Here is a 15771-nt window from a genome sequence, read left to right as displayed (position 1 = left end):
CCTCTTTGAAAAGAAAGTTAATAATGGAATGACTAATGCATCTTCAATTCATTTTAGAATATATAAATTTAAAATGTGTAATTGTATAGGTAAGTTTTTAGAAGTGATTCATAAAACCCTCTTGTACAGCATATGGTATCTTAACTTAAATTATTAGTATTGCCCTTGTATAGAAAAGCATTTCAACTAATTCAAAATGTGAATAAGTATCTTGCAGTTTTCAAAACTTCAATTTGAAAATGCTTACAAATTAGTACTATAAATAACTATGCCATATTATTGAAAAGCAGTGCTGCAGTCATAAAGCAATGTGCTAATGAATAATATGTTTAAATCCCATTGACTTCTATCACTACAATAGAACATGTGTACTGTATGAACAGAATGGGAGATGTAATATTGGAGATCAGTTCCTAGATGCCTAATTTATGCACTGGGAAAAACTGATATCTCATTTTATGCTTAAACTGAAAATAAGAGCTATACACTCATCCGATGGGTGGCAGAGTGGTGTGGCAGTTAGCATTCTTCAGAGGTTCATAGGTTCATAGGTGTGTGCTAGGCTACTTGCCCGGGACCCTTTACAAGCCTAGCCCATAGGATTACCCTGGCATCGTACTACCCGACCTTAGTTCCCAGTGCCGCTGTCGAGTAGAGCCACTGGAGTAACCCCTGGATGAATTTTCTATTTCCCATCCACTCATCAAGATTTCTCTTGAAGCAGGCCAGAGGCCACCGAGGTGCTCTGCTTGACATGTATGGGAAGTCTATTCCATAGCATGGGCAGCTCTGAGTTGTGAACTTGTCCCTCCAGCATGTTTTGTTGATTGCGGTAATGAGGTTGAGGTCTCTGGAGCGTGTGGTGTGGAGGGATTGGGATTTCTTTAGATATAGCATTTCTAACAGAGCTGGGCCAGACATGACTTTGTAAGTCAAGCAGAGATTGTCTCTAAGTAGGCGATATGAGACAGAGAATAGTTCGAGTTTTTTGAGTCTGTCCATATAGGACAAATGTTTAAGGCCTAGTATCCTCTTTGTGAGGTACTTTTGCGGCCTCTCCAGTTGGTGCAAGTGTTTAGTGAGGTACATGCCAAATGGGGCATTGTACTCAATGACTGGCCTATGAGGGAAGAGTAGAGGGAGACAATGACCTCTTTCTTCCTGGATGCAAAACCCTTAGTAATGAGATGTGACATAGAAGGACTTTCTGACCACAGTGGCAATGTGGTGGTTAAAAGAGAGGTTGCTGTAAACCTGTGTTCCCAGATCTCTTACTAATGCTTTCTGCGTTCAGTGGACTACCATCAATGTGGCAATTCATGGAACCAGGTTTTTCCCAAAGGGAATGAGGACACATTTTTTTGGCATTGAGCTTAAGGCCATGGTTCTGACACCAGTCATTGGCCTCAGTGAGGCATTTCTGTAGGATGTCAACATCACTTGGGGAGTCAATAATAGCTCCCAGCTTGCAATCATCTGCGAACTTTGTCAGCCAGAGTCCCCTCGTGCTGGCCTGGACTTCAGAGAAGTAGATGCCAAACAGGAGAGGACCCAGGACCAAACCCGTGTGGGACTTCATTCGTGACTGGTCGGCAGTCTGACTTGGAGTCAGCTATTTTCACACTGTGGGTTCTACCCATGAGCCAGTTTGCAACCCACCTAGTGACATAATATCCTTCCGTCCCATATACCCATCCTTAGAAAACAAACCAAAAAAAATACAAATGTTCAAATACATCTCTATTCATGTTTTTTTTTGCCAGAGGAGGACCACAGAAATGAAATGCAAACCTTTCATCCATTTTGATTATCAGTATACTGGGACTTAACATATCAACAGTGGTTGTATGGCAACATGCGAAATGAATGGGTGACACCACCTGAACTCATGGGAACAAAGCTAGGGTTAATTCAGAAGAGCCAACTTAAAAGATAGGCATAACTGCATGTAGACAAACTACCCAGATTGATTTCTGAAGCCAAAGAAAACCCACAAGGATGTGGGTAGGACATGCAATATCTGTAGAGAAAGCAAAAAACAGAATCAAACCACAGGCCACAGCTTTGAGACACCGACATGTCACAAAACTAAAACTAACTTCCTTTTTATTAAAAAAGTCTGCTGTTTCAGTCCCAAAAGTCAGTTATAAACAACTGTACCACCGACTGGCATACAAGTTTAGATGGAAAACTCTTCTTTCACATTATTTGGCAGTTCTGGAATTAATAGACAGACTTTTTCAGTTCTGTTTCACCTAATAATGCTACTAAGCAATGTTATGACAACCCAACAAGGAATTAATCTTATTATTGACAAAAATAAAAAAAAATAAAGTGGTCTGTCAAAGACTGGTGTACATTTGAACTCTTTCTGGTATGGTCATGCTACCACATGATGTGAAATTAACATGTATGAACAGATAACAAACTTCAGTACTATGACAATTTCTAAAACCACATTTCAGAACAAACTGGTAGATACAGTTTAATAATATTTCTGTTCTTAATTGCTTAACATTTAATATTATGTTACAAACACAGTATTTATACAAATTACACACTGCTGAAAAATTACATACTGCTGAATTACAATCCTTTTTAACCACTGTGGATCTGCTTTAACTTCATAACTAGTCAGACCATGCATGTGCTGCTCTACAAAAATGGGAGAAAGGAAAGGGAAAAAGGGTGTGGGTAACGTACGACCACCTCAACACCTCACAGAAGGCTACTATTTCTTCAATCCTGTCCCATCCTAGTAAGTCACATTTACTGTATACAGTCTGAATACTAACACCAGAGGTAGCCTTTACATTTGTCTTTTCCTGTTACCATCTTCTTATATTTGACCAGTTCAGCTATCAACTTAAAGTTCATGCAAACTGACTGAGCATCTGTTTAGGTTTCTAGTGCCATGTTTTTTTTTTTTTTTTTTTTTTTGCAAAAAGGAATAACCAAACAAATATCCTGAGACAGAACCTGGTGATTTAACCATGCTATGGCATAATTAGCATAATAAAGTCTGAAACACTTGCATAGACCACTGTACTGATTCATACCAAGCAAACATGTGTTAAAAAGTGCATCATGCTTAGCTGCTGTAACTGCACTTTCAAGAGAGTAACTACTTATATTTTGTGAAAATTAGCTAGATAATTACACTCCATTTTACTGAACAGCAATTAGCATGACATCATGGTCTGTTATTATTAGTGTTTCAGGGAAAATAAAAAAATATATTCCACAGCCTAAGTCAGTGTTGCTGATAATTCTATAAAAAAGGATTTTCAGCTTATCTATAAAGGGTATGGCAGTCCAGCACCAAACCAGATATTTATCTGTCATTGTTTAGGGTTAAAAGAAGTTGCAATATTTCATTGTTTACAGAAACGAAATTACAGAATAATGTACTGATTAATACAGACAAATCAATTTCAGTTACAAATAGATTTCTACTAGATGACACAAATGCAGTTTTGTCAGGATTTAAAGGATCAAAGATTACAACAGTTAACAGTTAAAAGAGTAACATCTCCATACTAGGTATGGACATGTCATCAGAGTTACATGTTGTTGTAGACTTCAGTAACAAGATTTTATGGAACAAATAAAAGTGCTACAGAATGTACAGTAGTGCACCTAGATGACACTTGTAAGAATTTGCATGCAGTAGATTGTGCAAATGTACAGAATTTGAAGAATTGATTATGACAGGAACATGCAGATTTATGGGTTAAAGAAAAAGTAAATTCCTGTTCAGCTGATACAGCTGAAGTGCTTAGAAAGACTTATTGGGAATGGCCAGTGGGAAAAAATGGTAACCATACGCACATGTTATACAGGGTATACCAGAAATGACAGTCAAGTTAATTCACAGAATAAAGGGTTTGCAATTACAGATATGGCAAATTAATTTTTTGTGTTATTGTTTTATCAGACATTGTTGAGACCTTTTGTATTAAGATAGTAACGTTTTGCAATGCATAAATAATATCTTGATACAGACAGAGACAAAAAAGCATTCATAAATATTAAATTGTGTTTTGCTAATTTACAGAATGCAAAATTTAACGTCAATGCTACATTTTAGAAGTAACAGTAGAGTTAAAAGTTCAGATCCCATGCAATAAAAGAATGCATCATAAATGCTATGTGTCATTAAAGCCACAGGTTCAACTCCTATGTCATACTTGTATAAAAGGCAGAAAGGTAAAGTTCCAAAACTAGATCAGTTCCGCTCTAGTAATAAATGTGTATACTATATGAAGAAACTTGACATACTTGTATAAAGGACAGACAAGTAAACTTCCAGAATCAGATCATTTCACTTCTAGTAATAAACGTGTCTATGTAAATAGTTTATGATTGTTTATATTTCATGCAGAAATTCCAGTTTATCAGATTACAAGCTAGCTCAGAGAGCTGAATTAAAGATGGTACTGTATGCAACAGTATGGTAAAGATCACTTTAATATTGTTAGTGACAGTTATGCAGTTACAAGTGTTATTATTTATCCAATAAATCCTTGCAGCATTCCATGGTACTGAAAAAATTAAATGATGTCAGCTAAAGGAATGGCTATATTAAGGCAGTGGTAAACGAGCAACTATGTTAAGGTAGTGGGTAGAGATTTACACACAGAACAGTATGGTACTACCTGAGGGTCACAGAGTAAAAGTAAAAGGTTCAACAGTTAAGACTGATTTTATAGAGGTGCAGAAATGCAAAAAATTTTGAAATATTAATACAGTGTTAGATTACTACTTTCGTTTCATATGAGGTCATGACAGAAAAAAACAATGCCACTAAGGTTTTCATTTTCATTTAATAATAAAGTTATAGCCTTTCCATTTTACTGCAGTACATTATGAGTTCAGTTACAGGCTTACAAGAATGTGTTTATTAGTAACATTAGTTTAGTTCACTATGGTACATTATCAATTTGCTTACAGACTTACAAGAATTTATGTTTATTTCATGCAGAAAAATAGAAATAAAGTCAGGACAACAAGCAATATATTTATTAGTAACACTGGTTTAGTACATTATAGTACATTATCAGTTTGCTTACAGACTTGCAAGAACTTATTCGCAGCATATGTTTATTTCATGCAGGAAAATGTAAGTAAAGTCAGGGCAACAAGAAATGATATCAGGTTAGAACTGTTAAAGCAGTAAATGTTATTTTAGCAATCTGATACTTTTTGTGCTTTGCAGAAATAATTTCCAGGTTGATTTAAAATACAGTCAAAAACAGCAGTCACCCAGCCTTGCACAGGAGATGAAAAAGGGGGAGGTTTGGAAGGCCTAAGCAAAAAAGAGATACCGAAAAAGATATTTGAAAGCAGCCTCCAATACCTCAGCAGTGACTGGGACAATGCAGAGTAGGACTTAAACTTGGCAAGAGCTGTGGTGCACAAGTCAAGCATCTACAGAAAATCTCTGTACAACAAATGTGCATTTATGTAAATTAGAGTTAAATCAAATATATAAATGTTCTCTTGTTTTCAGACAGTTGTCTAACAGTACTAGTTTTCAGTTTATGTTTTTATCTATGTTTACATTTATCTATGTTCAGGTAACAAAATATATTTCTTTAGTATTAGTTTAGTTAGTTTCCAAAATATACACAGCTATTTTAGATGTTCAGTACAGATATGTATCACTCCAATGTAAATTTCAGGCAAGATTCAGATTATGACATGCATACCTAGTTATTTGTGTTCAGTGCAGTACATTTCACTCAAACTTCAGAATGTAACATTATCACTCAGTTATACATTTCTAACATCATTATGTAAATTTCAGCTAGTTTCAGAATTTAACATTCATACTATGTTATGAGTTCAGTATAGTGCATTTCAGTCAGATTTCAGAATATAACATTCATACTCTGTTATGACATGCAATTACATCACACTTGATTCAGTCATTAGTTTTAAGGGTAAAGTGACTGAATTATTTGTAAACAGCATTAGTACATCACACATCACATTATTCAGTTAGTTTTAAGGATGAAGTAACAGAATTATTTGTAACAAACTTATTAAAATACGTTAAGTTATTAATAGTTATTCAATATACTCAAGGCATCACAAGGCAAGCTTAATTTGTTAATTAATTTACAGATTGCAGTGCACTCTACATAATTATTGTACATTAGACATAAAGTTAAATGGACACTGACAGAGTATGCAAAGGTATAAAGCTGAAATACAGAAAGCTTAGATTTTAGTAAACTATTATAGCACATAAATATTTATAGGATATTTAGGACACAAATTTAGACGGCAAACATCTATTACAGCACAAAGAAATTGAAAAGGTAAATATAGTTATTAACAAATCTAGCTGAAAATTTACAGACACAAGTTAATACGGTATATGGTAATTATGCTTCAAGACCAGTTATAAAGGTATCCCTCTAGTGCCAAGTTCGGTTAGTCTTCAGAAAATGGCCATCATGCTTGATAGGCTATATAAGGAAAAAGGAAATGGACTAAAATACAATATTTGAGAATTTAAATGTATGGACAACAGGGAAAGGTTTAATTTTCTATAAGATAGAGACATCATGGTACAATAAGGCACCAGTCCATAAGGTAAAAAACATAGGCAATAGTTAGTGTAATTCTATCATTACAGCATACAGCAATAGGGAAGAAACATAGGCAGGGTTAACAATTTGTGCTCCATCTAACTTGACTGGAGATTCACAGAGACAAGTTGAGGATGTGTATGGCATTTTCCTCATGCTGTTTCTGGAACAGCAGGATTGAAAGATTTACCTGGCCTAACCAGTTTTAGAAACCATGGAATTAAAAGGCACTGCTTTTTAGAATAATGTGCAGGTTTTAGAAACATCATGCATGCCTAACAACTTAGACTTAAAGACTCTAAAGATTATGAATCTAGGTAATGGGATAATCACTGGAGCTGGTATAGTTTCTGCATATGGAGCTGTTAAAGCTATTTGGGAGTTACATAAATTACCACAAGAAGCAATGTGTGTCCATGCAGCAAAAATGAAGTAACAACAAAACAAATCAAAAATGCTTACATAGTGTTCTCCCAGTCTTGGTAAATCAGCCAGTTGATGTTAAGAAACAAATGACTATAAAGGAGTGTATTAAAACAAAAATGTTGTTGTTGTTGTTGTTGTTGTTGTTGTTGTGTCTTTCGGCTTGTTTTAATTTGTTCAAGAAACAAGTCTTTCAAATAAAACAGATAAAAGTTAAGCACTTTCATCCTTATTGGTAGGACCTCATCAGAACTAGCTATCCATTACATAATACAGGTGTTATATAAAACAGTTTAGTTACTATCTATGTGTGTCCCTTATTCCCTGACTACTGGGTCAACTCTAAGAGGTGTGTTGTCAATATGATAGTTATCAGGGAGGGAGGGATGACTTGTCAAAGGATACTATTATACATTTCTTGGCATTTAGTTTTAGTCCATGGCTCTGACACCAGTTATTTGTCTGTGCCTGCCACTCCTGGAGAACATTTGTGTCAGTGTGAGATTCAATGACTGCGCCTAATTTGCAATCACCTGCAAATTTAGTCAGCCACAGACAGCTGACATTGGCCTTGACTTCTGAGAAGTAAATGCCAAAAAGGAGCGGTCCAAGGACTGATCCCTGAGGGACTCCACTTGTGACTGGCCTCTTTGTAGGGGTGAATTCCCCAATTCTAACTTTCTGGGTCCTGTCTGTGAGCCAGTTAGGTATCCACCGGGTGACATATGGGTTTGTACGTAACCTTTTGAGTTTGTCAGCAATGCCCTAGTGGGGTATTGTGTCAAATGCCTTGGCCAGGTCAAGGTAGGCAGTGTGAATGATTTTGCCCTCATCCATTACTTTGGTGACCTTCTCAAAGACATCCACGAGGTTGAGTAGGCATGATCTGCCCTTGACAAAACCAAACTAGGTTGGGTCCTGTGTCTGGAGGTTTACTATATCTCTATTTATCATCTCTATGATAATAGTTTCCATGTATTTACATATAAGACTAGTGAGACTTATGGGTCCCTAGTTTCAAGGGTCTGTAGATGGCCCACCTTTGTGCAGAGGGATGACTGTTGCCTTTCTCCATTCATGAGGCACAAAGCCTGTTTGGAGGCTACAGTTAAATAGTAATTCCAGATGCCCTGATAGGTCATGTTTCATGCTATTTAGAAGCCATCCTGGGATATTGTCTGGGCCCATTGATGCAGTGTTCTTGGTCTTAGAGAGAACATTAAGGACCTCTTCTGTAGTGATAGTAGGGGAAGTTATATTTGATCATATTTCCTGAGGGAAGGTTGAGTGGGAGAGAGGAGTAAGGTTGGAGCTGAAATTATCAGCCAGGAGGTTTGCTATATCTTCTGGCTCAGGATAGGTGGCTCCATTTACAATGAGCTCTGCACACAATTGTGTATTGCTTTTGAGGTTGCAGACATAGCTAAAGAATGCTTTGTAGTTGTCCTTGGCCTGGGTGGCCAAACTTATCTCAAATTTGGCTTTGGTAGACCTTATGTATCCTCTGACTTGTTTGTTTAGTTTGATGAGAGTGCTTTTATCCTTCTGGATGCTGCACCTCCTAATCCAAGCCATAAGGATGAACTGTAGAGGGGGAAAGGGGCAGCCTTGTCTAGTTACAGATATATTCTAGTGGGAAAAAACAACATTAGAGTAAACATATTCAGATGTGGTCACATATAATAACTTATACCAATAAAAAAAAAATAAGGAAACTAATTTTTTGCACAGTCTGATACATTTATGCCCAACTTAACATTGTCAAAGGCATTGTGATAATCCAACATAAGTGCTGCTGCAGGCATATTCAGTTCCCTATAGGTCAACTGTATATTTAAATAAAGCTGTAATGAGTCTGGTCCTCCAACTTTTCCTTTAATAAATGCCAAATGATTTGGACCCAACACAATAGGAATAAATGTTTCCAGTCTGTTATCTACAACTTTGTCAAATATTTTAACAGCATTTACAGCAGTAAAATAAATCTAGAGGAAAAGGACAAGGTTGTGCCTTTACCTGTCTTACAGAAAAAATATCCTAATTACATGCCAGTTGTACATTTATAATAAAGGAGGCACACACTGATTTTTAAACACCTTAAAAATCAAATTATATACAGACCAGGCATGGGGCCTTACCATTCAGTAACACATTTATTGCTGTAGAAATTTCAGTTAGATATAGAGGGTTGTCCTAATATGTCAGAGTGAGACTATGATACTTTAACTAATTGCAATTCCTGAAGAAGAAAAAAAAAATAATGCAAATCAGTTTGAGTGTCACTGGGCCCCCTTCCTACTGAAAATTAATATTCTTCCTCCAATATAATATGTATCTTCCCAGGGTCTATGCATAAGTCACTCTTAGAACTATTTAACATCTGGATATGTAATTCTTGATTCCTTTCTCTACACCTTTTAGCTAAGAACTTTTTTGTGAGCTTAGTCAGATTAATCAGTAAAAATCAAGTGAAGATTGCATCAACAAAAGAGGATCCAAGTATTCCACAGAGAAAAGCATGCTGAACACTTGTAATTTTAGCACCTTCATTCCTTTATTATTTAGAACTTCATCAGAAATAAAGTGCAGTTAAACATTAGTGTAATACATAAGGCAGACTGGCTAATCAGCATGAGTAAAAAAGCCTACCACAGGTCAATAATAAAAAAGGTATATTTTGGCTACGAGACTTATGCTACAGATGACTAACAGGTGGCACTGTTGTAAGAGGGTAAATGACTTTGTATTACTATGTCAAAACAATAAGTGAGAAGGTCACTGAAAAAACAATCAGTAAAAGCAAAATGAAAATGCCAGCAAAGCTATAACTTCCATTGAGTGTATCAGAGGCACATGGGGTATATGCAAATGATCCATGCACGCACTTGAGACTCTCCTCAGTATGGAGAATATCGATATCTGTGCAGTAACAGAAACCTGGTTCAAGGCTCCTGAAAGCACCCCAGCACTACCAGGTTATACTTTATACCATGCTTTTCGGCCACAAAACTCGGACTGAACCACAAAAGGAGGGGGAGTATCCATATACATCAAAGATACCCCCACCTCCAGGTTAGTAGCACTGCACGAAGCATCAGAGATCATCCATGTGTAACTAACAGTGGGCAAAACTGCCTTTCAGTTTGTAGCCTGCTACAGACCACCCTCCCTAACTCAGGAACCCCACTCGGCTTTCGTGAGAACACTAGAAAATATGAAGGTCTCTCCAAACACCATTATATTGTGTGACTTCAACTACCCAAACATTGATTGGGAAAACTACTCAAGCCCAAACACCCTCGCCCAATGGTTCCTAGAATTTATAAACTCAAATGCTATGGAACAACTGGTCACCACTCCCACAAGAGGGGAGAACATATTGGTCCTGGTCATCACCAACATGGGGTTTCTATCTTCCACACCAGAGGTATATCCCTCATTGGTAAGATCAGACCATAAATTAATCTCACTGGACATATATATCCCATACCCACCCCCAGCCAAGGAAAGCACAGTAAAGAACTTCTCAAAAGCAAACTTCACACTTCTCAAAACCGAGGTGGAATCTTTCAAAGGCCCCGGGCCAGTGAAAACTACAGCCCAAAACACAGAATCCTTTACAAAAGCATTCTATGGACACCTACAGGAATGCATGGAGCATGCTATCCCAAATAAAACTAAGACTCACTCCTCCAAAGGCAGGAGACCTGTCTGGTGGACCCTGGCCATAAATAAGCTATATAACAGAAGGAGGAAGCTACTACATGATAGAGCAAAATCCCAAAAAGGGAAGGCATCTCTGATCAGTACTAGCAAGAAACTACGATCCCTCATAAAATCATTTAAGGCAAACTTTGAAAGAAAAATTGCAGAAGACACTAAGGATAATCACAAGGCCTTCTTTAGTTATGTCAGGAACCTGGGAGGTAACTCCCAGATATGCTTTGAGTTAGTGCAAAATTACAAAAAATACACTGAACCCACAGACATTGCCAACATCCTGGCAGAAAGGTTCGGTGCAAACTCCCCCCCCCCTTCCCCTCCAAAAGAGCAAATGTCTATCCCAACAGAATGTAGCCTCCCTGTGATCACAGATTCACAGGTGAAAGCTACCCTCTCCAAAGCAAAATACTCAGCATCAGTGGGACCAGACGGTGTACTGGGCTGTGTCTTACATGAGCTCCAAGAAGAACTAAACCCTCACTTAAAGACACTGTTCACTCTCAGCCTTACTACAGGATATGTACCAAAGGAATGGCATAGAGCAACAGTGGTCCCGCTCCACAAAGGTGGTGCCACAATGGACCCCAGAAACTACTGCTTTATAAGCCTGACCAGCCTGGTCTGCAAGGCTATGGAGTGCATCATCATGGAAATCATAAACAAGGACATTGGGAACCTCCAGACACTGGATCCTACCCAATTCGGCTTTGTTAAGGGCAGATCCTGCCTCTTGAACCTGGTCAACTTCTTTGAAACTGTTGCCAAAGCCATAGATGAAGGGAAGGTTGTCCACACAGCCTACTTGGACCTTGGAAAAGCCTTCAACACAATACCCCACTCCGGCATCATAAATAAGCTCACTAGCTTAAATATCAACCCCTATGTCACAAGATGGGTTGCAAACTGGCTTAGGGATAGAACCCACATGGTCAGAATTGCAGGAGCAATGTCAGACTCTAAACCAGTTACAAGTGGCGTCCCACAAGGCTCAGTCCTGGGACCTCTCTTGTTCAGTATATATTTCTCCGAGGTACAGGCTAACATGGGTGAACTATGGCTGACAAAGTTTGCAGACGACTGCAAACTGGGTGCCATAATTGACTCTCTGGCTGACAAGAGCATCCTCCAAAAGGGTCTCACAGAGACAGATAACTGGTGCCAGAGCCATGGCCTAAAGCTAAATGCCAAAAAGTGCATTGTCACCCCCTTTAGGAAAAACAAAGTGCCCACAAATTACCACATAGGTGGTAATCCATTAAGTACGGAAGACGTAATTTGGGACCTGGGGACCCAAGTAGATAGTAATCTCTCCTTTGACAATCACGTTGCCAAAGTAGTTAGAAAGACCTTCTATATAGCCCACCTTATCATGAAAGGGTTCGCATCTAGCTCAAGAGAGGTCATTGTGCCCCTCTACTCATCACATATCAGACCCATAATTGAATACAATGCCCCATTTGGGATGTACCTTACCCGACACCTGCAACAACTGGAAAGACCCCAAAGGTACCTCACCAAGAGGATCAAGGGACTCAAACAGATGCCCTATGCACTTTAGCTAAAGAAACTCCAGCTCTACTCAACTGCATACTGCCTACTCAGAGGTGATCTGTGTCTGACGTATAAAGCCATGTCCAACCCAGAATTAATGGACATGCTCCACCTCAATAAATCCAAGTCCCTTAGAGCTACATGCTCCAGGGACTTGAACCTCAGCACAGAAATAAACAGGACATGCTGGAGGGACAGATTCATGTCCCAGAGGCTCCCCTCACTCTGGAACAAAATCCCAATCCATATTAGGCAGAGTCCCTCACTGACCCTATTCAAGAGAAATTTGACGAGTGGATGGGAGACCGTAAGTTTACCCCTAGGATCTCTTCTGTGTCCTTGCTAGACAGAAGTACAATAAACTAACATTAATATGGCTACCTTCTGTGACCTACTATACAGAGACACAGTCAACTAATTTAAAAGGGTGGCGAAAGCCAAACACACTCTGGCTAGGCTTATAAGTGCCGTAGTGCAGATAGCCTAGTATCAACCTATGAACCTTACGAACATCAGGTGTTTCAGCAAATTGGTGATTCTGAATGCCCATGACTTGTTTGGTCATTTTAATAGACAATTTCAGGCCAAGAAAGCCAAACCCTACAAACTGTGGATATGCATATTTCAGCCTTGTTATGACCTCATCAGTACAGCACAAACAGCGTGCTTGACTAAACAATAGAAACCCAGGGCTGTTATATCCAGCTGATGTCCATTATCATTAGGGTTACTGCAAAAATATTCCAAACAACAAACTAAAACAATAAATGAGAAGGTCACCGAAAAATCAATCAGTAAAAACAAATGAAAACTCCAGCAAAGCAAGAACATCCTCTGAGTGACCTCCGAAACCTCTTGTATCAGACGCACATGGGATATATGCAAATGATCCTTATGAACATCAGGGTCTTCAGCTAATTGGTGATTCTGAATGCCCATGACTTGTTTCGTCATTTTAATGGACAATTTCAGGCCAATAAAGGCAAACCCCACTAGCTGTGGATATGCATATTTCGGCGTTGTTATGATCTCATCAGCACAGCACAAGCAGAGTGTTTGACTAAGTATTAGAAACACAGGGCTGTTATACCCAGCTGATGTCCATTATCATTAGGGTCACTGCAAAAATATCCCAAACAACAAACTAAACAAAACATCTTTGGGCATATTTGGGTTTTGTTCATTATATTTTTGTACTTCCCTGTGGCTTCTTTTTCCTGGCAGCCCAAAGTTACTTGAATTATAAAATGTTTTTCATTGCTATATTATATTAAGGAATAAAAACATTTATTTGAGTCTTTTAGCAGTTTTTCATGTGCAAGTATTTTTTCTTCTAATTTCTCACTTAATCTTTCTACATATCTTCTTTTTAGAAATCCAGGGCTTCTTGCTGAATAGTAATAAAACATAATTTCTTCCTTATCCTCAACAGTCTACTTCATCTCTATACCTCTTTTTTTGGCCTGTCAGTTTTTGTGTTTTGTATAGACTACTTCCATCTGTAATGAGGGGGGTGAGGCACCTATCTTGTAGTTATGTATAATACCCTCTGGGCAGAGGGCCTGATACTGACAGGCACAATAATGTCACAAGTTTAAGTATTACAAGTATAGAAGTAGCTAAGAAGCACTAGAAACATAACAAAGCATTATATAGAATGATGACATTTATATCACTTGAGATCATTGATTATCAGCAGTTCAAAAAACAGAATATCAGATATAGTAGTCCACGAAAAAAGACAAAAGTAGCTTTATCATTGGAATCACTACATGTGTCTCTAGTCCACATTACATAAATAGATACAAATACATGCGTCTCTAGTCCACATTACATAAATAGATACAAATACATGCATCTCTAGTCCACATTACATAAATATATACAAATACATGCATCTCTAGTCCACATTACATAAATAGATACAAATACATGCGTCTCTAGTCCACATTACATAAATAGATACAAATACATGCGTCTCTAGTCCACATTACAAATACAGATACAAATACATGCGTCTCTAGTCCACATTACATAAACAGATACAAATACATGCGTCTCTAGTCCACATTATATAAATAGATACAAATACATGCATCTCTAGTCCACATTACATAAATAGATACAAATACATGCGTATCTAGTCCACATTACATAAATAGATACAAATACATGCGTCTCTAGTCCACATTATATAAACAGATACAAATACATGTGTCTCTAGTCCACATTACATAAATAGATACAAATACATGCGTCTCTTGTCCACATTACATAAATAGATACAAGTACATGCATCTCTAGTCCACATTACATAAATACATACAAATACATGCGTCTCTAGTCCACATTACATAAAGAGATACAAATACATGCGTCTCTAGTCCACATTAGATAAACAGATACAAATACATGTGTCTCTAATCCACATTACATAAATACATACAAATACATGCGTCTCTAGTCCACATTACATAAATACATACAAATACATGCGTCTCTAGTCCACATTACATAAATACATACAAATACATGCGTCTCTAGTCCACATTACATAAATAGATACAAATACATGCATCCATTCACATACATACAGACACACACATATACTCTATCTGAACATCTACATCAGAGATTGCTAGAATTCAATATATCTTTTAGCTACTGGTAGTGACAGGACCAGATAACCAGAATTCTTTATGATATCTAGTTGCTTAAGCCAAATTATTCAGTATCTCTTATTACAAGAAAAAATGTTTATATATTTAAATGCACCCCCGGATTCACGAATCCTCCGTCTTACTCAGAGGCTGCAGTTGAACGGTATGATGTCAGCGTGCCATGAATATTCATGAGGGCATGCTGACTCAACCGTAACTCTTACATGGACCGAGTATGAAAGCAGGGGGCATGTCCAACTGCCAAGCAGTGCCCCTGCAAGTGTAGTAAAAGCAAAATGTCAACACACAAGAGCGAGTTTGCTCAAATGTACTTGCACCCAACACCACACTCCTTGACACTGTAAACCCCCATCACAGTTATAAAAAGTAAAACATTTATTTATTTTTTTAAATCCATGATATAGCTGCCCGTATTTGCGTGTGTGTGCACGGGTGTGCCCATTGCTTAGCTTAGCAAATCCGATATGGAAGAGCATAAGAAAGAATGTTTATTCAAATCGCACCAAATTGCAGTAGCGTAATGGTAGAGCGTATGCACAAAGAGGAGGCATTCACAGTTCGAGTCCTACCACTCCCCTTCTTATTTATGTTTTAAATCAGTATTTGAAATAATACCAGACATATATGATTAAAATATTATTAAAAGCAGTGAAATGGCCAATGTATCAGTGAACAAAATATATATTTTTAAAGGATCCAGATATATAATAGCCTGCCGTTAAGCAGTGCTTTACCCAGCTAAACCGAGGTGCCCATAGTTTAATAGTGCTTTACCCAGCGTGCCCATAGTTTAA

This window comes from Protopterus annectens, chromosome 5.part0 (genome assembly GCF_019279795.1).
Source record: "Protopterus annectens isolate FY-2018-M chromosome 5.part0, PAN1.0, whole genome shotgun sequence".
Taxonomy (NCBI): domain Eukaryota; kingdom Metazoa; phylum Chordata; order Ceratodontiformes; family Protopteridae; genus Protopterus; species Protopterus annectens.
The sequence above is the reverse complement of the archived record's forward strand: the minus strand, read 5'-3'. Positions refer to the sequence as shown.